The 26,819-nt window shown below is 38.5% G+C and overlaps 3 protein-coding genes across 3 annotated transcripts in view; 1 reads left to right on the top strand and 2 right to left on the bottom strand.

Moving 5' to 3' along the window:
• Positions 1-26,819, bottom strand: part of LOC143361858 (uncharacterized) — a 176,105-nt gene that overhangs the window by 77,945 nt on the left and 71,341 nt on the right. The gene's annotated exons all lie outside the window — the stretch shown is intronic.
• LOC143361850 (multiple PDZ domain protein) overlaps positions 1-26,819 on the bottom strand; it is a 183,889-nt gene that overhangs the window by 153,111 nt on the left and 3,959 nt on the right. The gene's annotated exons all lie outside the window — the stretch shown is intronic.
• Nompa (no mechanoreceptor potential A) overlaps positions 19,477-26,819 on the top strand; it is a 31,366-nt gene continuing 24,023 nt past the window's right edge. The window contains exon 1 of the mRNA XM_076801548.1: positions 19,477-20,039. The gene's annotated coding sequence lies outside the window, so the exon portion shown is untranslated. The remainder of the gene's footprint in view (positions 20,040-26,819) is intronic.

Here is a 26,819-nt window from a genome sequence, read left to right as displayed (position 1 = left end):
AAGAAAAAAGTTACTTCAAAAGACATCACCCCTTTCAAGAAAGCACAACATTTTTGGGACACCCTGTATAAACTGTTGACGATTAATTCGCAGGAGTTCAAACGAAATGAAAATTTAATGCCTTCTAATTGATACGATTGACAAATACATATACAGTACACCCATCCCTGTATATACAGTAAGCCCACAATAACCCTAGCCCTCCCCCAAGCCTCGAGCAGTCACGCGGATTCCCAAGGGGGAGGGGGGTGGGCTGCTCGAACCCATACTCTTCTTTACTCATTTCTCCTAAAAAAAGTTGCTTTTTAAGAAAAGTTTGGTAATATGTAAGTGGCTGATTACTTAAAATCTTAGACTGTAACTGAAAATGCTGCATCGTTCCTTGCCAATCAGTTCTGTGATTCAATTCTTAGTTCTGGGATTATATGTTATTCTTTGAACGTAAAATGAGCGTTGGGGTCCGCTTCGCGTCGTTGCCGTAGTACTTTCGCCGCGATGCGTAGTCTGGTTTTTCCTTATGCCCTGTAATTTTTTTCCTACAGCAACGGGACTACGGAATATTAAACTTAAATGTAGAAGTTTCCCAACTTATGTGTTCAAGGAGTCCCCCCCCCCCCCGGAGTGCTAGGGTTAACGGTGTGGGCACGGCTTAAGAATTTGCCCGAAAACAGTCGGGCACAGTTCGCGTCGGGGAGCGCATCGATCGAAAACGAAAACACGCCGGCCGTAAATTCATCGCCGTGCAAAACGATTCAAATATCTCATCGTGGCTGCAATATCGCATTCCTCGAGTCTTATAACAGCGAAACGCGAGAATAGTAAATATCCTGACGAGTGACTCGATTTACGAGGCGACGGGGGCCGCGTGCGTCCATCACGCTCGAACGATGATTCACGATCGATCTTACCGAAAAACGATTTAGACGGAAGCGGGCAGATGCGGGCGAGAAATATCGTTTCCCGCGAAACCACGTTCCTACGTGACTATTAATAACAACCGGAAAACGTTTCCGAACAGTTCTTTTCTTTCTCTCGACTCGAAATGTTTTCACCCCGCGAAATCGATACCGATCCATCCACACCCCCGCCAGCATCCAACCGGAAGTTCGGCGAAAGCTATTTGTATTCAAATTATGCTTTGACTGAATTTGATATTCGCGTTACGTATGCTAGTGCAATATGTTACATTCTCTCTGCGGGAGGACGTATGCAGCGCACGGATGGAGCCAGGAGGAATCGAACCTGAAATTTCGTCCACGGAGAACGTTCCAAAGGATACGGGCCACCCTTGAATTTTGTATTTTTGGGAGCGAGCGTTATGACGGTCGAACGATAATCGCAGCAGAATTTTTGCCATTTATTTCATTGCGCTTCTTTATGGGACACTAAACATACTTTCGCCGATCAAACGACCGGCCAACCGGTCACCGGCTGACCGGTCTTGTATTTTTATTTTACAATTATCGAGATTATCGAAAACTGGAAAGAAATGTTTATTTTTTAGATATTCTTCAAACAAATAACTTTTTCTGAAATGTTCTTCTATGTTCATCTAAATTCATCGATCGAAAGCAAATAATTAAAAAGGAAAAGAATTGATTCTTCTGCACTCTCTACTTCCTCAGATATGTAAAAAAAATTTACCTTCAATTTTGAGGGCTGTTTTCACCGTTTTCTTAGATACGGATCGTCGCAGATGAAAAAGAAACGCGTGTAAAATATTTTTCAACAAGCTAGGGTAAGGGACCCAATTACTGTGGGGGTGCTAATTACTGTGCATATATTAAGTATATTTATTTATAAAGCATAATTAATATTAAAAAAGAGATACTAAACTTTTTTCATTAAAATTAGTTAATATATACAGAGAATTCGCTGTGCACGCTGGAAATGTAAATGACCCTCGCGTCTATATGGCCAAAACCACGAACATATAGACGGATAGGGACAAGAAGGCTGAGAAAATGTCTTACTCTGATACAATGTTGCACATAAACACGGACAGCGAAGCTCGAGAGTTGTTCCCGCCGAGGAGTGTACCATAACACGACCGGGTATATCGGTATGAGACCAGAAGACCACTACTAATCCAATTACAAAACTTCTTTATTTTTAATTATTTTTCTATGAGACTTTCACCAACATACTGGTGGTATTTTTCTGATTAAAATGAAACCAAATTCGATATAATTCCGATGATATTTACTTGTGTAATAAGCGATGAAAGTTACTTTCCATTACAATTATATTAACGGAAAATTAATATAAATATGATCCGAATGATATCGTATTTGGTATCACTTTAAACACAAAAATTCCACAAATATATTGGCCAAAGTCTCGTAAAAAAATAATTCATAATAATAAGCGTTCTTTCACGAACGCTTCGACTATCCGTCCGTGTCTCTTTCTTTCCCATTCGCTGTTGTTCCTTGCGTCCGAAACTTTAATCGTTCATTAGACGAGTAAATATCATCGGAGTTATATCAAATTTCATATCTTTTTTATTATAAAAATGCCACGAATATGTTGGTGAAAGTCCCATAAAAAAATAATGAAAAATAAAGAAGTTATGAAGAAGAGGGTTAGTAGTGGTCTTCTGGTCTCGCACCGATATACCCGACCGTGTTATGTTACAATCCTTGGCGGCAGTGTCGGCTCTCGAACTTCGTGGCCCCTCACGGGGTATACCCCGCGGTGGTGTGGGTAGTTCCAGGGACCGGTGAACGCGAGGTTTGTAGGGACTTATATCGAAAATTCACTGTATATGTTATATATGTCTTTTTTCTAATATTCATTATGCTTTAAAAATAAGTATAATTAATGTGGGCACAATGATCGAATCCCTTACCCTATATCATACTAAAATATCATTAAAATCGGCGTGTTACACTCGGATAGTGTCCCTTGATAGTGTTCCATCTAATGCTAAAATATTGTGTGACGATTGACAGTATTTTCTTGCTAGTGGACAAGCAGTTTCAAGTTCGGTAAGAGTCTATGCTCGAGTTACGCGCGTCATCGCCGAAAAATGGGTAGAAGTGCATCGCAATATTGCGGCAATTTCGGTAATAACGCCTTATCGCGGCTGGGGCAATATAGCGACGCTCTGATCCACAATCACGGGGTATATCGTTGAAAGCGATGTGAAACGAGAGTGGCCGGTATTTCATCCTGACTCCTTCAATGAGAGGCTTCCACCGGCGCAACACCACATATGGGAAAAAAGCGTTTGAATGCTCTTGCCGGGCGGCGCGACTCAATAAATCGAAAGAAACGAAGCGATTGCGCAACGTCTGTCCTGTGGCAGGCAACTGGTTGCGATTATGTGATGCGACCAAGATGAATGGGAATGCTTTACACGATTTTCGAGATTGGTTCGACCCCTGCCAGGGAGAAGCGACATACAGTGAATCGCAATAATATTCTGACACTTTCAAAAGAACGATTACTTTCTTAATATTGGGCCAGACGACTTGGATCTTTTTTTTTTTACAAGTTGGAACAATTAATTTAGTACACGACGCGAAAGAAACTTTTGAAGAAAGATGAAATTGGTCGGAATTACAGGAAAAATACTAAAAGTTGTTGTTTACAACTTTTTCATGTGGGCTATACGTTTCATAAATCTGGTCGATCTGAAAATCAGTTTTTCTGTCCTGATAGATGGATGAAATCCAACTAATACAATTAACTAGACGACTATACGTAATGAAAATTTCGGAAAAATTGCGTTCGGCCTGAGTTACGAAAAAAAAGTCAAAGTTACTAATCTGTAAATGTGTTTTGTAGATTGATATAAGTTGTATGCATTCTGAAAATTTCATCGAAATTGATCGATTGGTTTATAAGTTATAAACGATTAAAAATGGCGAAAATTACAGTTTTCACGATTTCCAGCCTACTTCTGTCGTTTTGGCTCTATTATTTGGCGTTTTTGTCCGTTTTCGCCATTACTAAAAAAGTTATTCTGCCTTAAACTGTGTGCCATAAATTATAAATTCCCACGAATGCATCTCCAGCGACCTTGAGTCAGGCTAGACCTAGGTAAAATTCTTAAGAACAAAACACCAATAACACGAATTTGGATAACGCAGTATACAAGTTTGAATGTCAGTCGGCATGTCTTTCGTTCAAACGGCAATAAAACGGCAACGAAAAACGGTACATTAAATTTTATGAGGTGGTCGTAAAGAAAAGTCTTCAATCTATAAACTCGTGGTAATCTTAGTTGCCAGCAAAATTTTTCAAGCACCGTAGAGACACGTTCGAATGCGTAAAACTTTCAAAAAGGAACCATCCCCACTTCTTCGTTCAATCTTCAACAAAAAATTCGAGAAAACACTTCGAGTAGAATTACTCGATTTTTTTCGCTAAATTACAATAAATGAAACATCGACAATTTTTCACCCAAGATTTAATCATCGGTGTAAGTTAGTGATCACCAGTGTAAATGACCGATTCAGTCGAAGGGTTCATATAAAATCCTGTCAACGCGTTTTTTATTTAATTAAGAAAGAAAAAGATTTATACGAACAAGGTATCGACAATGCGTCACAAATATAATTGAATAACAGAATAACATAATAGCGTACACGTAAAACGCGAATATTAATGCGAATTTAATTTACGAATAAAGGGATTAAAATCGAACGACCATTGTCGACGGATACTTTCATAAATCACGGCATAAACGATAATGGGCGATAAATTTCATAAAATTGTTTCACTAATATCATAAAGTTGAATGATTTAAAATCAGAATTATGTGCCGCGAGTACCTAACGTCCACTCTAATCTAATAATATATTTTTATTGCATCGAAGTCTAGTGGACATAATTACGAACATTCTAAAGTTTTTGTAATGTCGTGGCAGTTTTGTATTACATGCATTCATGTTTGTCGTAAAGATCGTTATACTATTCATGAGTTACCGACGTTATTAAAGGAAAAAATTCATTCTTATTTCATTTCTTACTTAACGATTTTTATTTTGTATCCACAGTCTGGTTACAATATTAATTAATAATTCTGTACAAGGAGCGTTTCGATGAAGTCACTAGCATACGCTGTCTTCAAGCAATGCCTGTGTCGCGTGTGCTTGACAAACAGCGGTTCCGGGTTAAAATGTGAAAAACGTTCGCTAGTTATTCGAGCCCCGCTTCTTGCGGGCTCTGTTTTTTTCCTCCGCAGAAATAACCAGACCTCCATCTGGTCTCGTGCTCATTGTAGATACAGTTACGTGCACCCTTGTAACACAACCGTCGAGGCATCGCTCGTGAAATTTAAGCAAAGAATATTCCGGTGTCGTTCCATTAAAAGAAATGCGTGCTCTCGCCCGAGAAAATGAACGGATTCTTCCCCGCACGATGAGCTTGCACAACCGTCTGCTGTCTGCTATTCTCTACCTTTTCTCGCGCGGCTAAATGAAAGTTTATTAAGCAAGAAAAAAAAGATCTCGGTCCGAATGGGGACGTCGAAAGTCAACCAGCAACTTTGTCGTTCGGGGACACACGACATCGTTCGCTTCTTGATGTAGAAAGTTCGCGTGACCTTCTGCTCGCAAAAAAATATGCTTTACCACGCGCTTGACCGTTCGCGTTTAATTTATCTCGATTTTTATTTTATTCGCGATTTTTATCTATGGGGAAAACTGAAAGACGATGTTTATAGTGAACCACCAACGACTATAGACGACACGAAAGAAAGAATCGTCCAGGCTTGTGCGTCGATTTCCTTAGAAATGAATTACACAGCAGTACGTTCTGTAACTTCACGGCTGAATGAATGTATAGCAGCTCAAGGGAATATTTTTGAACATTTGGCGTAACAAATGAATCTTACACGTTGAATTTTATTTATACCATTTTTCTGGGTTGAAGGCCATTTGAAGGTCATATTGTGTTACAACGTAATTAACATTACGTTAACGAAAATATATCATTCCATTTAAAAAAACATCGATAACCTTGAAATCTCATAAAAATGACCTTGAATTTTTTTTTCCCTTACACCGTTATATGTGGCCCTTCAAACAGTGTAACTTTGTCCTACGAAGTTTTTTTGTACAACGAAAAGTAACGGAAATATTTAGGTGTCCTGCTTTATCGAATTCACCCTGTATACACAGCATCGCTCGTCGTCTAACGAACAGAGCCGCGAACATTGAAACTTGGATTTTTCGCGTCTTCTCGTCAAAATCTACGATGATTAGGATTATATAAAAAAAGGTAAAAATTTCTGGGTTGCCAAGGTGAAGCTTGACTGAATTGATAAAAACGATTCTTTATTAAATTTTATTCTGTGGCGACTGGTATAAGATCGTTAACAGATGGAATTTCCAAGAATTTTTTTTAAGTGCTTTTTAAAGTAAATTATTTTTTGCTTTGGGATGTAATTTAGTTAACGTTAGTTGAACTTTATTCAATCTTAACTGGAATAAAATTTATATTTTCGAACAGTGTTTATTCTGCACGTTCACTCTAGCAACAGAATAAAACCGGGAACGAAGCGGGGATATTGCAATAGAAAATAATGATGCATTCTTTCGCGTACATAGGTTTTTGTGCAAATGATTCGAGATATTTTTTGGATCATTTCTAGATTGCTGACCGGTTGAATGCATAGTCGATGAGGTCGGTTGCAAGTTCGTCAGAGAAATGCTGGGAGCCGCAATACGAGTGGAATGTCTTAACGAAATGAACGGTCGAAAAAGTCAAGTGGGGCTTGGTGCACGATAAAATTGAGTTTCGAGTGCTAGGTTACATCATGACGAATGCGCCGCGGGTCTGATACAATTTTATATTCGGCTCTCGACCCAGAAGTTCAACTCATTTAATGTTGTGGTAAAAAGTAGAAAAAGCTGTCTGACGAGTACAATATTAATGAGGCTCTCTAGTCTAACGATAAAACCAAACAAACACGATTTTCCGACATTTTTTCAGGGAAAAATATTGAACATGTTCACTCACCGTTTTACGTATTTCTGAGGAAAACTTTTGAATATAATCACTAAAAATTTTATGTATTTCTAAGGAAGAGTGTCGAATACATTCACTCGAAACTTTATATAATTATATATTTATTTTGCACGTAAACATATTTTTGCTATCTTAAGTTATAACTGTGCTACGAAAGAACAGTTTCTTAGGTTAAAAAGAAAATGGTTCATCGTTTAAAAAAGAAAACATCATTTTTGAGAAAAGATGCCTTTATATTTATTCAAGTCATCGTAATATTATAACATGAGACTGCGGATTTCATGAGTTTATAACAAAAATGAATGCATGTGTTTCGTATGGAGACGTTCTCCACGTTTATTTCGATTAGAATTTCTAATCTCTTTTCTGAAAACGAAAAGCGTCCCAACAGGCCCCTTTTATTAACGAAAGATACTGTATGCCTTCTTTATACCAAAATCTCTAGACACTCCCTTCTGGCATCCGTTAATCAATATTCTGATAGGAAATAGCCCGGATAACCTTCATTAACCCCTTTTAACGAAAATCTAACTGAGGCCTGCTTTTCATTAGAAGTGACAAAAAATGTGACTGTGACCCTACGCGACATCAAATCTTAAACAGAGTACCCCTTTCATTTTCAAGGTATATAAACCCATTCGTTTTCATCCTCTTCGGTTAGTCGAGAAGCGGTTCAGTCAAGATTCAGACGCGGTTCAGTACTCGTGCAGTCACGTCGCGTCAAGTCTAGTGAGATCGGGTTAAAGTCCCTTTCGAATCAGACGTAACCTTATAGTTTCCGTTAGTTCGGTATATATTCTATTTGGCATTCAACAATCGCCATCTAACCCCGCATTGCCAGTGTGTCAACACCGTGCAACATAGGTAAACAATTCCTCTAATTGTACATTTATTATATTCATTCGCGACACAAACAACAACACTTGTAATAATTTCAATTCAGAATAAATTGTCTTGTTTGTTAACTCGCGTACCCTTAATTATTGCCTAAAATCCTAATATAATAATTGAACGTTCCCACACGATACAATCTAACCGCTCGGTTTGTATCAATTAAATTATATAGAAGTTACGAGGTTTACTAATACTTAAATTCAATTCAACAAAGATTTCTCCAACCTAGTGGCTCCTCGATTTCGCATTGAGTGCGTCCACGAAATTATACCATCCTAGCGGATCCCCGATTTCGCATTGGGTTCTTCCGTATCCTAGCAGCTCCCTGATTTCGCATCAGGTGCGTCCGCGCTCTTATACAACCTCCTTTCGTATCGGGTTCGCCGCGTGTTCCCTAGTGACTCCCCGATTTCGCATCGGGTGCGTGCACGAAGTTTCATCCTCCTAGTAGCTCCTCGATTTCGCATCGGGTGCGTCTGCGTTTGACACCGACCTCCCAGAGGTTCCCTGATTTCGCATCAGGTGCGTCCTCGACGTCAACTATCCTAGCGGCTCCTCGATTTCGTATCGGGTGCGTCCGCGTACCTAACTAACAATTGAAACCATATTCCTGGGGTAAAAATCCCCTCGCCGGCCTCTCGCGTTGCTCATAGCCCTGGCTCGTAACACATGTAATGCAAAACTATGAAGAAATTCCAATAATTTAAGAATACTGTTATACTATTTTCGACTTAAGATTCGCGGTGCATCTATAACAATAAAAATAATATATTACCAGGTACATACACAAAAGACATTTAATAATGTAAAAGTAATATTTGGTAAACAAAAATCGTTGACCGAGTTCCATGAAACGTTCCGTACAGTAAGAAAGATCCTCTATTTCCTCATACACCTAACCGATCCCTTCATGAGCCTATAACAACGATGAATGTAGAAAATGAAGGAAGAAAAAGCTTCGAGGAACTTTTCAGGTTCGTTTTTCACCCACCGAACCCCACTGAAGAAGCACTAAACTTCATTTAAGGGCTTCGTTCTTCACGTATATACATATTTCATAATTCTGAACGTCAAGGTTCGCCCATTATTAGCGGCGTAACTTAGGAAGAGGTTCTACAAGAATATAACGTTACTAGGGGTGTGCGGGTACCCGAGCCTCGGGTCAAGTCGGGCAATGATCGGGTCGGGTCCGGTCGGGATCCCGAAAGTTTATAAACTTCGGGTACCCGCGATTTCGGGTACCCGAAATGGCAGTCGGGTCGGGTCGAGTCGGGGTCCCGAAAGTTTGCAATCTTCGGGTACCCGAAGTTAAAGTTGACACCACTAGCACACCCCTAGTTTTTAATATTCAAATATACATACAATATTTATTTTACATTAAATAACAAATACTTTTTTCAAATATGCAGGAAATATCTACAGAATGAGATGTCTATGTCTCTCTATGTCTCTTGGCATTCCTGCCACTCAAGTATCCAGCGAACGATTGTTTTCTGACGCTGGAAATATTGTCACAGCCACGAGAACAAAACTTGTATTGGAAAAAGTAGAGCAATTATGCTTCCTACACGCGAATTTGAAATAAAATACTGTTATTTCACATAATGTATCCGAAATCATTCTGAACCTGCCAGTGAAAACAAAAGATTGAACTGAAAAATCATAAAACAGCATTATACTTACATATATAAATACAACTTTAACTTCGGGTACCCGAAGATTGCAAACTTTCGGAACCCCGACTCGACCCGACCCGACTGCCATTTCGGGTACCCGAAATCGCGGGTACCCGAAGTTTATAAACTTTCGGGATCCCGACCCGAACCCGAACAAATTTCCCGACCCGACCCGAACCCGAAATTTCGGGTACCCGCACACCCCTAAACGTTACTACTTCGCGTGGAAACTTGGTCTTCGAGAAAGTCAAAGTTGACGATTCTATGTAATGGAACCCCGCTTAAGTGAATTGTCTGGCCATTAATGGTTATTTCTACTTTGTACTGCACATAACAATTGCCACTCGACAGGCTGTTGTTCAGGATTAAAGAGAGAAAGGGTTGAAAGAATCGATTCTTTTGTACAAGTCGATGACCCTTCGAAAATATTCTCTCGAAGACGTTTAACGCTGAACCTACGCCGGTCAAATAACCGATACTAGATTTTTTGACCGGTTCAACGTGTTCACGACATTTTTCCGATTAAAACGAAAGCAACACGATACCATTCGGATCATATTAACCAGTTGAATTCACGATTCAGTAGAACCTTGATTATCCGAACCGATACTTATTTGAAATGCGAATACTTATTTGCATTGTACGAATCAGTAGAGATTTAATGTGGCAATGTGAGCAGATAACCGTTCTATTACCCGGAAACTCGTGTTCCATCGATTAGTTCGGATAATCGAGGTGCTACTGTTTGTGCCATGTTGGGTGTCATTTGAACCCGAAAAATGTGACGAGTATGCTGGTGAAAATTTCACAAGAGAATAATTAAAAACAAAACACTTTGGATCGGTATTGCCTCGCCGATGCGACGAGACAAAAGAAATCAAGAAATAGTGTACCTCTACACGATATAAGTGTCACTCCGGGTTCCCGATATGAGATATCACAATAAACAGAACCGATTAAAAAGTTCTAGAACTGTAGATAATAAAATTTAAAAAAAATCGATTTCTTAAACTGTCGACGCGAGACTACCCCCTTAAGACTGCCGCCGGCTCTACAAGAATAACGCCGCGTACACCATCCATATTTCATCCGGAGCAATCAATTCGGTGAAAAACGTCCGCTCAAAGGAATTATCCAAACAGCACGGCGGAGCGGGTCGGCTTTAAAAAATATCGTCGACGGTGTAAAGGGGTGGAAGAAGCGTTATTTATGCGAACCGTTGCCGCAGGTGGTGTCCCACGGATCGGCGATTTCTTTTCCACGGGAAGACATTTGCCAGAGTGTATTTCGAGAAGTAAGTCGCCCGGCTCTGTCTTCGGTAATGCAACTTTAACGAGGCACAAAGTCGGCGATATCGTGTGACTCGATGGTTGACGGCTCATGCCGTTACACGTTCCCCTCGAACATGTGGTCGATACTCTCCCCCACAAGACAGAGCGAGAGAGCCTGGACACCAATCGATCCCTCGCACTTTCCGCTCGGTGAAATCGACACTGTTGATTATTGCTTACAAACGCTGTTCTCGTCAAAATCTACAGGATTATATTTTAAAAAAGATACAAATTTCTGGACTGCCAAGGTGAAGTTTAACCTTAAAAAATTCCGAATAGTTCCTGTTTTATGAAAAAACACGTACACACGTTTCTTTTTTATGTTATTTTCCATCAGAGCGTTCGAATATAAGAAATGGTTGATCGCGTTAACGCAGCTTCTATCATCTCGTCGGAAGATTTTCTTACGTCTTACAGGTTCACCGTGTCCCAAGGAAATAATTTATCTGTGATCGATGGTTCTCCTTTGAGCAGAGCCACCAATATGTCTCTCGGCTCGCAGTAATATCGTCAGAGATTCGCAGCCGCAAAAATTTCTCTTTCACGATTGAGGATCTTGTCTCGCGCGTTATCTCCGCCTCCTGATGAAACAGAATATCCGGCGAACGGGTCCGGCAGTGATCAAATGTTCTGCTTCGATGTATGTATGTACAGTCGCGTCGGTATTTAAGTAGACGCCGTCGAATTCGGAGTACGCGATGCTGTTTTTTTTTTAATATGGTTTGTAATTGACTTTTCTGGTCTTCTGTTTCTGTTTACAGTAAGCATGGGTAGTGCCACAGCCAATTGTAGAGTTTCAAAACGAAAGTATCGCGGAAAGTGTAGTAATTACAAAGGCTATAGCCGGTTTTGGGGGCCAAATCGGCCCCGGAAGGGATTTTATTCCAATTTGCGCCATTCGATAGCCTACCAAAAAAGATACCTTTCAGCCAAGTTTTAGCCCTATAGCTCATCTGTAAGGGTAGTTATAGAGGAAAAACGAAAATCCAGTTTTTGGCCCATTTTCCCCATTTAATGACAATTTAAAATTCTGAGAAAAATCTGACACATGTCGGACACCAAACCACATACTTTGAGTCGTTTTCAGATTTTTCCGTTGCAAACTCTGGCTGTAAAAATCGAAAAACACGAAAAAAATCGAAAAAATGCAGATTTCATATGGAAATCTAAGAGCGACTAGAATAAAATTAATTTAGCAATAAGATATTGTCCTAAGTATTCTGCTCAATTTTTTTCAAATTCCTGCGTTTGGTGCGTCATAGTAGGAAAAAATGAAAACCACTTTTTTCGGCGTTTTTTCCGTGAAAAACTAAGTTATAATTATCGTAAAAATATATTATGTAATATTAAACATCCCTAAGTTCGGAGAAACATCGTGCAGACTTTAAAAATTGCGTAGTACAAAAAACGATAATTATACTATGCAGGATATATCCCAGTATTTCGAAGGTACTTTATGTGTCGTTTATTGTTTTATTAGTAGCTAAAGAAGGTGGCGCAGGTAGCAGCGTGAAATACTTCAGTCAACCACGTTCTAAATAATTCTTTCGTTAGTTTACCCGATGTGGAAGCTTCAATGTGGACATTAGGTGCCGTGAACACACTTCTTCGTACACGAAGTCCTAACTGGCCTTTGACTTCTTTCAAAACAATATACAATGGCGATAGCAACTGTCCATCAGCTGAAATTTTGGGCTGGATAGTGTAGCTGTGAGTTGTTGACGATATGGATTGGACAAGAGCACCCGTTTCTTTTTCACCTTTGTGTGAAAGTGTTCGACCAGAGTGCAATTCCAACTGGAACCCACTTTGATCACTATTGAAAATATTGCTTGCGCCATAATTTTCAAAATACCCTTTCACATGACACACAAAATCTTCTGCTGCTGCGGTCAAATCTGTTAAATGGTTACTATGATGGCGGGTAACGAGTTTCGTCGTTTTTCTTGATACTATATTATAGTTCTCTTTAAACTTCCACAACCAAAAGGACGATGCCTGAAATCCTGCTAAATTTATTGATAAATTTTCGATCATTGCCCACCGTCTCAAATCTATGTCGTGTACCAAAATTTTATTATTTCTTGCTACAATAAATTTTTCAAGTGTAGCATGTGCAATTGCTTTAAGTTTATCGTAACGACATCCGCCTTTATTAATTTGTTCTTCCCATCTGTATAAATCTGATTGTCTCTTCAATTTCTTGTATTGGTTTTTTACAGTTTGGAAGTTTAGTGGTCTTTTTCTTCCACTCTTCCAATAATCTACAGCTTTCTTCTTATATTCTAAATCAATGTCTACATATTCCATTTCTTCTGGACTCTCGTCCGGAGAACTTGAAGACGACGGTTTCGATGTTGACGCTGATTCCAAATCTTCTTCGTCTTCGGAAACATTAAATGAAGTCGGTTCGTCTGTTAGGTCATCGAATATTAATTGTTGTTGCGTTTCGAAATTCATGTACCCTGCTTCTCTGTACCTATCAATCAGATCTATAATAATGTGTGCCAGTTCAATTTCCTTCCCATTCGTGGGTGTACCCTCGTTATTATTACTGTTATATGTTTCCATCAAAATGTTTATAACGTTCGTCGGATTGACCTTCATGTTTATAAAAACGAATCTAACAAGAAAAATAAACAACCAGCAAAAGTAAAATTAATATAATTATCGGATGTTTTGTTTTGACCGAAGGCCCAACGACTGCAGAAATTCACAGGCGAATTGGCTATAAAAGTCGGTACCCTTACTCCGCCGCGGTAATTAGCACCGCGTCACCTTCTTTAGCTACTAATAAAACAATAAACGACACATAACCCAGTGGTATTGTTTAAAATACTATACACGTTTATACTAAATGCTTATATTTCGATGAAACAAGCCAGAATTCCTTCCTACGCACGCCAGGTGCAAGACAATCTTCCATTATGCATAATTATTGTTAAATGGCAAAAAAAAAAAAGAAAATCCTGAAACATGTATCCACTATTTTGGATCAAAGATCACACACCCAAGTTTACATTAAAATGAACTAACAATAAATAAAAGAAACTGCAAAAAAAATCAAAATTTTAATATATTGTTTAAACAAAAAACTTTTGTTAAAATTTTCTTGCGCGAATACATTTCCCATTGAAAAACACACAATTTAAAAAAAAATTCAAATTTCTTCGACCTCTGGTTTCCGAGATATCTCAAAAAATATGGTTTTGACCCCCAACTTTGAGGGCTGTTTTCACCCCTTCAAAGTGGGTGTCTGCCGATAAAAAAAAACACGTGTCAAATATTTTTCAAAGACCTATAAGGTCCCATAAGTTTCATCTAAATCGGATTTTCGCATCTGAATATGTTCCCTTGTTAGAAATGAGACGCAATCAGGACAACGATAAATTCACGCTCAACTGTTCGACGTTATATCACCGTGTATTAAAATGCTCGTGCAATGTAAATATTCATGAAATTAATATTACTCGTGTAGTGAAATAGGGATCTCAAGTGTATTTTTCATCTCGCGTGAAAATATGCTACATTTGTAATATAAATCCGCGGTACTTACATTTATTCTTATTCCCCAGATAAATGATCGAAAACTGTAATCGAGGTAAGCACAGACAGCACCACTTAAAATAAAAACGTTCGATCGGGGAAGCGAAATTACGCGCCGATAGTGAACGTGAAAAATGATGAATTAATTAATCGGTTGGTCGGCGCGATAAGTCGATTCTCATTATAATTCACGGACCAACCGGAGGGTCAGCTATCAAGCAGCGCGGGGGCAAAAAATAGCACATATACGAGCCAAGCGGTAAAAGTAGCGATTTCGCGATGCACTGGTGAAAAAAGATCCGTCCGGTAAGTCCGATCTAGAGCACTGCAAACTTCGCGTCCGTCACATTTCCGGAGATAATCCGGATCGTGGAAATGCGCCGCTTCAAATTCGAGTATTCGTCGGCAGTTGAGCTACGATCGAATTCTACAAAAGTGCTTTATAAAGAGGATCGACAAACGTGCCACGAATTCTAGAAACTCATAGCGGCTCGTCTTCAACTCGTAGCTACGTTTCAATTCGACGCGACAGAATTACGCCGTTCGCCGTTTGTTTGACCTTTCGAAAACACTGGATAGACTCTTGTATAACGCGATCAAGAAAATTGTTTAATTCTCGGTTCTACATAAAGGACCTCACACAAAAGATGTGTCAGCGATCAAATATTTCGTCTCGAAAGGTATGCGTTTCGTTTGAGGGTGTTCCCGTTTGCATCGTCAAAACTGAAAGAAACATGTTGTACGATACAGATAAAGAGGACAGCCTGTATAAAAACGTCACGCACCATTGTTTTTCCGTTACAGATAAAGGTGCAACGGTCTTTGACGATGTGAACGGACGCAGAAAAATCCAGCGAGCAACCGTGACGTGAACTTTTGGGATAACCTAATAAATGCTCCGGCAGTTTGCCGAAGGAATGAAACACTGTATTGATCTACCACCGGGAAGGGTACGCAACGAGTTAAGGGTTAATTAATTTTCGAGTTACGACCCAGTAACGCGGCGTGTCGACTGTGTCAGAAACACAGCATTATCCGTTTGGGTAATTCGCACGGCACACGTGCTCCTTCTGTCCCCCGAGAGATCTCCCCACCTTCCGTGGGGAAGGGCCGATCTTACCATGGCCGATGAAATTATCAGAGCCACGGCATGAAAAATTCATTTTTCAACTGGGCGACGAATAATGCTGTGTACAGTACTGACACCAATACGTCACACAAAAATGAACTAAAGTTCCGAAAATTGGTCAAGTCGGTTAAATCAGCTTAAATTTTGCACATAGCTTCATTTTACATTAAAAACATGTTTCCCAAAAGGATTTTTTCTGACTCGAAAAAAATTTTTTATCATTTTATTGTCGTCTTCTACCATACCGAGATAACATTTTCCACCTAATTTTTGCGAAAATTTTCATGGTGCTTTAACGAAATTAATTTTGAGATACCAGACTGAAATTTATCATTTAATTTTGCCCGTTGCTCTAGGTAGGAGTCGTAGAATGCAATTGACCAGTGCAACAATACTGACGTACACACGAGCGTTGGACTGTCGACGAGAATTTTATTTGCTGCGTATCGGGGGCAGTAAAACGATTCGTGGAATATGCCTAAGCAATTAGCCTATAGCTCCAACGGAAGAAATAAGTAGAACGAAACCACCAGTGAAGATGGACAAGTTGGATAAATTACACGGCCGCCTTTTAATCAGTTCATTCGGCTAAACTACTTGAAAACTTGCCTGACTTCTCTGACCCCGAGGAATTTTTCTCTCGGGTATTTCTCGGCTAAATAGATCGTCCGAGCCCACCACCGCAAATTGGCCGAGATATTTATTTGCTGCCAACTTTCTTCCTAACACCGCTTACTTCGCTATCAATCTACAAAGTTATATTTTGTTCAGTGCACGTCTCTTCATCAAATCTTTATTTTCTGCCGAAGGTCCTGATTTTTTTCTTTTTGTGTTTCCAGATTTGAGGCATCTCGATTCCATGTGTCCTTTGTGCTTCGTGCTTTGATATCTCACTTTCTTTCCTTCATTTTCTATGCCCAATTTCAACTTTTTCTTCGTAAATTTGAAAAAGATTGATCAATCCATTATCGAGGTATCATGGCAGCCATGAAAAGTGAAGTCGTACAATAACATAAATAATAATAATAATAATGATAATTGCATAAAAATGCAACTAGGGTAAGGGATGCAATTACTGTGGGGGTGCCGATTACTGAACCTATATTAATTATACTTATTTTTAAAGCATAACGAATATTCAAAAAGAGATATATATAACATACATATTAAATGATTTTAATGAAACAAATATAATATCTCTTTTTTTAGTATTCATTATGCTTTAAAAATAAGTATAATTAATAAAGGCACGGTAATTGGCACCCCCATAGTAATTGGTTCCCGTACCCTATATTATCTGAAAATATAGCTAAACCTGTATGCAAAATTTTCCACAAACATTTGACCAATAATAATCTGCCATTTTTAATCTGACAAATTGTCCAAAAATTGACGACTCTAAATGGGAATACCCCCTTAAACGGCACATTATACATATGTTTAAGTATATAACAGACTCTTAACTACAAATTATAAGTTTGTTAAAACTACGTGGAAATGTGGTGGACAATGTGTCAAATAAATGTAAATATTAAGAAATGAAGTATTTCGTTACGAGACGCGGAATTGGCACTCGTTACAGAGCGTTCGCGAATTTGTCGCCTTGAGGTTTGAACAAATGAAGTAAAAACGCGTTGACTTCGGAAAGACCGAGCTATCGCGGATACCAATCTCTATTGTATGTGCTTAACTATATAACAGACTCGCAGCGGTATAAATACCTTGCCGGCTAGATTGAACCGTCCGCGGGGAACACTTGGTATCCTCTTTAACAACCGAATTGTGAAACAGGTACACGAGCTGGCGACATCATCGTAACCATCGTCTCGAATAATCATTCGAAATAATTCATTAGTTAATATATCATAATATTAATATAATATTGTTTTTCAATCAAACTCGCTGTGTATATGTCATTACTTAAAATCGTAATTCAACGGTGCCACATTTAATATTCAATAGAATACTTTATAATCTAGAGAGTATTTAAAATTTTATTTGATAAGGTATCCGATCGAGTAAAAAATAAAACGATAAATTAATTCAAATGAACTCTAAATAACGAAGCAATCTAAAGAAAAATGATTTTTTTATACGAATAAAATAACGCGTGGACGTTTTAAATAACATGTAGCCAAAGACGGTAATATACAATTATCTTCACTACACGAGCCGTTTAATGCAAAAACGGTGCAAGTCGACATTTATCTGTTTGGTTTAACACCACGTCTCACTGGTTTAACCTTCATTAAATAAACTAGTTATAATATAATTTAAAAACGTAACATCGTTCGATATCATTGTGTTTTATAGAACTTTTACTTCATTTCTCATTATCCAATAATTAACTGTTTTGACTTGCACTATTTTTTAAATGGCTTACATATTATTTCTTGTAAAATTTATTTGAATAATACGTCCAAGCCTGTCGAAGGCAAACGGGAAATTTCTTACTCGGGTTTCTCGATCGAATTCATCGACTGAAATTTCAGTGTTCAATTGAAAACGCTTGAAAACAAAATTTCTGTCCGAGAACGGACGGTCAATTAGCTCTCGTAGTTAGCGGCCGAACGGGAGAATAACTCGATATTTCAATTTCAAAAATCGAAGCGGAACTCGACAATCGGGTCTGCATGGGGAAGGAATTTTTTTCTTAGCAATAACGTGAATTTTCCGCAGCGAGACCGGCAAAGCTCGCGGCCGCGTGAAACACGGGAACGATTGATTCAATTGAAGTAATTGATTGTTTCTAACGAGAGCGGAAAATTCGTGAACCGGCGAAACCTCCAGCACTTGTAAATCAATTTCCGCGAATTATATTCCGCGAAATAAAAATACATTCGCATTTCGCTTTGAAGCTTCCCACGGCGACGGTCAAACAATTTCGCTGTACGAGCTGTTAAAAATGTGAACTGCCACTGTTTCGTTTGAGGACGAATGCAATTACCGCGATTCATTTGAATAAATGCTTGGAGCGCGACGAAACAAAATTTTTTAACAAAGACCGCCGAAATTTTCATTTCGCTTTTAATTGAACAGGCGTTTCAGACGAACCGGGCATGCGTTTTTATTCCGGCTTCCGGGAAAACCGCACTCGAAAGTCAGCGGAAACAAGGAAAGCTAGACATATTTGTTCAGTTCCATTCGTTCCAATAATCTATTCGCTCTATGCAATATTTGCTTGCTATTTAAACGAATCCATAGTTCGTTTTTATTTCTAAACTGCAGAACGGTGATTACTAGAATGTGGAGCTTTATGCAAAATAAAAATTCTCTTCATGAATGCAATAAACAGAATCGAGGTACAAACTTCTTTTCTTATTTAATCATTTTATATGTGGATTGAAATGCATAAAATAAAGTGTGAGAAAAGTATTTAAAAATTATAAATAGACTGCAGATTTTCTGCATTTATGAGAAAAAGAAGAACGTGATATACGAAACAATAAAATCATCAAAAGAATGTAACATGGGGGTGTTATTTTTAAATTATTAAAGATACAAGTACGTTTTTATTGAACTCCTGTTTGCTACAATTGACGGTAGAAATGTATATTTCGCATAAAGATCCTCAGTCTAAACATAAATAAACATTAAAAATGGTAAAATTCGTTAAAATCATGTTTTCATACTGTAACAAATAACGAAAATATTGATGGTGGTCGTAGATATTGGTCCACCTTGTATACATCAGGATTGGGCACATTTCATTTCATTTCATATACATAAATATAATCATTTAAAATAATTAATGATTTTAAATGTTTTATTACTTGTATGTTACAAAAAAAAAATTAATTCTCATTTGACGTTAAAAAAGAAAAATAAAATAATAAATAATTTCACTTAAAGAAGAGGTTATTGATATAACGAAATTAATTATTAATTTTAGATATAATAATTGCGTTTCAAATGAATTTCACTTCATTATTTCAAATTACATGTAGTCAAATGGAATAATATTATATTATCTTAACGATGATTTTTACAACAATCTTATTTCGATAATGCCCAAGCTTGGTATACACTATGAAGGATCATGAAGTGAACCGAGAGAAGAAAGATTGGAATATCGTTAACAAGATATCCTCCTGGGCGTGGAAACGATTAGAATGGGCAAAGAAACAAAAAAAAAACAAATAGTCTACTCTCAGCGTCTAGACATCGATCGAGCTACGTTGCTAGGATTGAATCGCCAGGAGCGAGACCCAGGGCATAAATAATCCAGAAAGCAGAATAATTTCACGTTGAATCCGAATCCAAGATCGATCACGCCTACTCCTACGGGCGATCTAACCCAGTTTCACCTCCGAGGCGTGTACATGCCAGTTTTTCCGCGGAATGGAAGCAGCTCGATAAAAACACCGATTTTACACCTCTTTTCACTTATCTGTACGGCTCACGATGCTCAACCCCTGCGAATACGCGGTAAATCCGGAAATTCGAATTTCATACCAACTGGAACTCCTTCGGCGAGAACAGGTTCGTAGAAACATTATTTATTGCAATTTTTCAGAGCCAAAGCAAAATCGTCCTACCAAAATTTATAACTCCAAATCAATTGTCTGACAAATTATTATACAATTACTCACAAGTCTTTTAAAAGGACAGAAAACATTTGCATTAGTGAACATTATTTCTAGTCTCCTGCCTTACTTTTACTGTAAGAAACTCTTTGAAATCAATTTCTCCCCTAATCCGATTTTTATCAAATAATCTGCGACCATGGGCGTTCACATAAAGATCTGCAATCAGCTAATTGTGTACTTAGGTTCACGACATTGTAGTAATTTACATGTTTTTATTATGAATAGTATAACTAAAAACGAGAGTAGATTGTCACCATGAATCCTATTATAGCTACACGATTAATAGCAATCCTTTCGTAAAGGGATTTTCGTATGCATGTACAACATAAACAGAAAATTAGGGGAATGAGGAATGCGTCGATAGCGAAATTAATCGAGTTGAAAAGTAATATAAAAATCATATTAATATCCGTCACGACTCCGTGTAGTTCGTTATGTCTTCTATATTTGCATATGACACGAATGCATAAAATTCGCTACCGAATGACGACTCCGTATAAACGAATTTGCAAGTAAATGGATTCGCAATTTTATAATCTAATGGAACTTTTGATTGGGTTTTCGAGATTCCGAAATTGGTATTCACGTTATTCAAAGTTACTGTACGCCATATTTCTCTACTGATTTTCTGAAAATGCACCGTACAAATTTCTGTTCCGAGGAGCTAGGTATTTTATTTTAATACCAGCATTTATGTTCTTTTTCCATATCTTAATGGAAACGTCAGTTAGTTTGAGTATCTGACGTAAGAGCAAATTGGAACGTAAACAGACTGAAGAAAAACATACGGAAATGTGCAATCTAAAGTAACGAAGTTGCATCTCAACTGGAATACTATTTTTATGCATTACATGACCCACATATACGTTCACTTATACTCTTGAACACGTGTTCCACACTAACAACAGGTAACAAATATTACACAGTTCACATTTCTTTTATCAAACGAGAAATATACCATACCGAACTCACTACAACACTACTAAACTCACAATTTTATTATCAAAGTTCCAGCCACGTTTCAAGTACACACACATTTTCTACATCTCTGAAATTAAAAATTGAAAAATATAAAATTAAATCTTATGAAATCCCACAGATTAAAGGGCTGATCTAATTAAAAATTAGAATATACACTTGTTATTAAATCATTGCCAAAGTAATCTATTTAAACTAATCACGTATTGCTACATCTGTCTACGTCGTGTCTACGGAATTTCTGTAATTAAATAAAAATAATTTTTTCAACGAAGTAAAAATTGAATAAGTTGAGATATAATACTGAAAGTACTATATTACCCTTATAGTATGCATTTTACAGATTCATTTACACAAAAATTCATTTACAAGTTTAGACAGATAATTCCTCAGTGTTAAAAATAATATTTTCATGTAACCTTTCTTACGTTGAGTCTGTTCTAATGAATCACTATTTTCCGGATCGGAATCCTGGCAATTTATATCCCGAAAGTTTGCAATGTGCGGATACCCGAAAAGTTAAAATTCAGAATTACATTGAAAGGTCATTAAAAATCGTCGTACCGATGTGAGTACAAATGTTTAGGATCCTCTAACCCAGTCCCGTTCAGTAATCGCCCGTGCGGGCAGAGAATTTGGTTCCTGGGGCATGAGCGACTTGGCGGGCAACGAACCACGCCTCCTTTCGATGGTTCAGCCTATAACAATATATATATATATATATATATATGTATATATAATAGAGCTGCGCCCGCTGGCATCGGCGGGTGCCCTTGCCCGCCGCAAGGCTCGCTGAACAGGACTGCTCTAACCCGAGTCGATCCGTCTGCAGCTTCGAGTACTCGAATCAAAATTTCCTATACTCGCGCACCTCTGAATTATAAGGCCCTATTTCTACTCATACCAGGTTAATGCTAATATGAGAAACTTATAAAATAGTTTCTGTATAAGTCCAACCAAAATTGGTTGTTTTTGTAGAAAATAATCTAATTATTAAAAAACACGTTTTAAAAATTTTGAATAGGTATTTATGATTAATAATAGTGTAAGTGCAGAAAACGTCCCTACTTCTACTCATCTAGAACCACGTAGGAACGCAGAACTGTTCAGACAATTTAAAAAAATTGATGTTTGCTAAATATTTAAAAGAATACCGAGTGAAATGAGAACACGAGTAGAAATAGGGCCTAGTAGTTTTCTAATTTGACGTTGTTGTTCCCCAGCCACTAAGAGTGTGCGAGAACCCGAAATATCAGGTCGGGTCGGGATCACGACATTTTTTCGGGATCGGGACGGGTACCCGATAATTTCGAGATTCTCGAAAGAGTCGGGATTCGCGAAATTTTCAGGAACCCGATCCGACCCGACTCGTCCCAACTATCGGGTTCCCGATATTTTCGAGTTCTCGCACACCCCTAAAAAATACCGAGTGAAATGAGGACATGAGTAGAAATAGGGTCTTGTACCTTAGTAGTTTTCTAATTTGACTTTATTGTTCCCCAGTCACAAATGTTGTAAGAGTTGTAAGAATGTCCAGCTCGAATCGAATTGCAGAACACAACAAAGTCGAAAACTTGAAGCATCGATCATGCTTCGACCGAGACCGGACCCGAGAATAAATCGAAACGAGCGTGAAAGAAGTTTCGTTACTCGGAAACTTCGACCGTGTTCGAGCCCATTCAGCGTGCGTGCCGGTGAATTCTATTTACGTAAATTCTGATCGATCTGACACTTTCTGCCGCCCGTGCACGTGAATGAGAACAGTTTCTAATTTGAACGTTTGCGCCCCCATATCCCATCCATTCTATGCTTTTCGACGCAATTAGCGAATCACATTTCAGGACGATTTGCGGGTTACGTCTACAATTCAGAAATTGCTACGAATCGCCCGAATCAACGGGGATCCGCGCCATACGTTTATTAAAATTAATTACGTTGGTCTAATTTCGTGACTCGAACAAATTGCTGCATTATTTTTTTGCACATTGACTTCTGGAAAATATGATCTTAACGGCCTTTGGAACTGAAACGCGATAATTCGATTCACTTGAAGCGCCTCTCAACGCAATTATGGAATCGCATTTCAGGGTGTTTGCGGGAGATGTCTACGATTTACAAATTATTACGAATGTTACTTTGATTTGATCTCAAGGAGTCTCTCCACTGTGGAGATTCCAGAAAATTTCTCTCCGATTTCTTTCACAAATTGATTTCTTGAAAATATGATCTAGAAGGACTTTGGAATCGAAATATGATATTTCAGATAATTCGATTTACTTGAAACCTGATTTTTGCGAATTAAAAAACCAGCAAATGTTTTATGAACATCAGAATTACCTTTCAGACGCAACTGTATCTTACTTCACGTTTATTCCAACTCTGACCACGGCCACAGTTTCGGACAATTATAGGATAAGGGACCCAATTACTGTGGGGGTATCAATTACTGTGCCTATATCAATTAAATTTTTTCATTAAAATCAGTTGATACATATGTTATATAACTCTTTTTTTAGTATTCATTATGCTTTAAAAATAACTATAATTAATTGGTAATTGGTAATTGGTACCCCCACAGTAATTGGGTCCCCTAGCCTTTGGTACCCTAGCCTTTCGTTTGGGCCATCGTAACTTTGGATACTATTTTGCACAGAAAATGATTTTATATTTATTCTCTGTAGATTGGCGAATATAATCGCAAAATTTAAACTTCATGTGTTTAGTAATTTTGTTTTGAAAAATTCTTCTAGACAATGATCTGTGACGTTCATGGCTGTGAACGTAGGTAGAAACGAATAAAGAAATGAATTATATTTCATAGCTATTTTCAAGTTATCAATGAAAACGCTATTATCACGGAATGAGATTTCGTGAATCAAGAAACTACCCTCAAGTCTTGGCTCCCACCGAAACGACAATCTCTGACGATAACGTTCATTTTAAATCTTTGCGCGACACTCGGGACAAAAGAAGGAAAAGGAAGACCGTGAATTTATTGGAAGACTCGAGTGGTCTGTTCAAAGCAATCAGAATGTTCCCTTTGAAGTCAGTTCGGAAGATACTAGCAGCGAAAGGCATACCGCAAGTTCAATATGAATTTTGAAAATCGAAGTCGCAATCCAATCAAGCCTAGGAAGAAATCAAATAGTATTTGATTCCTATAATACTTAAGAATTAAATAATTATATTACTATCATATAAATAATTATATTAGTTAATAATTAAAAATTGTCTACGATATTCAATGGTCTTGGAATTTATAGGTTCGACGCATATTTCGATGCCTGAAATGTAAATTTGTGATCATTCAAGAACATAAAAATCTACGATTATTTTGCTATTTATCAGCAAAAGAATTAAGGAAGTTTTAAAAATCAATCGAAAGCGATCCAGTTATTGACATACAGTTTAAAACTAGGATTATATTAATGGGTTCCGTAATTATGCAGAAGATTTTCTCATCTGCCAAACTGAAAACTTGGGAACTACTGAAAGTCGTAAAATTCACACGTATCGAATGAATTGCGAAAGAAGACGCAAGCCATAAGTTGAACTATGACACGTGAAATACTCTTCCATTGAATAAATTTTGCGGGGGGGGGGGCGGTAGAGCGTTCCTTTTATGTCGTATAATCGCAAACAATTTCTTGATTGAAACAAATTTGCTTTTTACTTGTGATCTTCATTAAAAAAAAAAACATTTTGTTAGAGATTGCAACCTATGTAAATTTTAAATTAACACTAAAACTATCAAACATTAAACGCGACTGTTACGTATCACTTTGTAATAACAAGAAAATTGAAGTTATTCGGACTTCGCAGAATTTTAATTGTACAATATGTGCTCGAGGAAAGAGGTTCATCACAACATTCCTCGCGAGTACATTTTTATTTCTATAACTGTGTGAGGAAACATTCAGAAACCAGTAATTTTGACCCGTCCAGCAGTTCGAGTTCACGTTTGATTTTCGATGCGTTCAGAACACGTTGAATGTAAATTAGAAACACACAGAACTAGATAAAATAACAGCGGGTGTAGAAAGTATTCGTACACCCTTTAAAAGCGAATAACTTCTTCTAAAATTGGACTTAGCAGCTTGGGCTTTTTTGAGATTTTCAGAAGATACAACTTTGTTGGATCTACAAAAAGTACCTTTTAAATTTTCATTACAAAAAGTTTAAAAATCGTGACCTATATTTTTTTCATCGCAATTGCAACCGATAGTGATGTAAAAAATGTAGAAATGAACTAGTAAACTAATCGTACACTCAAATCGTTTGGTGCAATTTTAAAAAAGTCATTTGTTTTTAAAGAGTATCCGAATACTTTCTACACTGTGCGTTATCACTCTGTGCAGAAGATAAAATGTCCGTACCAAAATTACAAAAATTCGAAAATTGAATTCGTCGAACAACATATCGTGTTACGCACTGAATCAAACAGTCCGATCACATTTCCCGCACACAAGCTAGAAATCCAATGAGGCCGATTTACTTTCGAACAACAAATAATATCGAGCGAAAAAGTGTCGTGGCGAGCTTGTTGTTGAAACGAAAGCGAAAGAGAAAGAGAAAGAGAAAGAGAAAGAAACAAGGAAAGGGATGATGGACATACCACCTGAAGATTTCCTGCCGCGATCAATCTTCACACGAGCATAGCGTCCGGTTCGCGTTCACTCGGCCGGGGGTCACTAAACATCGGGCAAGTGAAACTGGCGAAGCGCAGCAACAATGTGTGCAACAAATATAGAAAGAAAAAAAGCAGAGGACACGGGTAGCTGAGCTACATCTCTCGTGTCGACGGCCGTTGCTCGTCCTGGGAGGCCGTTTAACTAAAAGAGCATCGAACTGTTCTGCTGGCGGCGAGAACCGGGTACGAAGGGTGAAAGAATCGGTCGCGACAAGCGAACTGGTGCACCGTCAACGTGTAGGAGCGCGACAGGGGTTGGTTCTCGCGGCAACGGCGACGGCGACGACGACGACGACGACGAGGACGACGACCAACTGGGCAACATAATCAGAGAGAAACGTGTTGCCGGAACAGGAGGGAGCGCGGAGCGCCTCCTTTCGCACCGAGGACCCGTCGAAGACTGCTCGCCGGAAAGTGGGAGGCTCTTTTTCGAAAGCATCGTTTTCTCGGCGGTGGCGAGGCTTCCGGACACGGGTAACCGGGCATGCGTGCCACGGGCCGGCCGATCAACGCACTGTGCACAGGGTGTGCCAACAAATGCGCGACACTGCGAGATTTCCATCAAGAAGAGGTCCTTCGACCTTTCAGTCACGAGGTGGCTCCAATCGAAAACGGACTCGCGACACGACACCGCGTGATTATTATGCCACCATGAAAAATCACTAGAACACCGTCAACTGTACGAGCTACCCTCCCCATTTGCGATACTATCGAGGTGTACGGGAACGTTGGCTAATGTCGCGTTCGGCACGACGCGACGGTAGCTACAGGCTGAGTCAGAGGTAATGGTCGCTGATTAGGGGTGAATCTACACCTACAGGCTAAGGCAAAGATGATGGTCTCTGATTTGAGGATTGAATCTACCCCTACAAGCTGAGGCAAAGATGCTGGTCGCTGATTAACCTTTAGAGGGCCGGCATGTTTCCATTGAAAACATGAATTTTCTGTATGAATAATTTATACGCAGGGTGTATACCGCGGACAACCGATTGGGAAGTAACTCTA

This window comes from Halictus rubicundus, chromosome 15 (assembly GCF_050948215.1).
Source record: "Halictus rubicundus isolate RS-2024b chromosome 15, iyHalRubi1_principal, whole genome shotgun sequence".
Lineage (NCBI taxonomy): Eukaryota > Metazoa > Arthropoda > Insecta > Hymenoptera > Halictidae > Halictus > Halictus rubicundus.
This window is presented reverse-complemented; position numbering and strand designations above follow the sequence as displayed.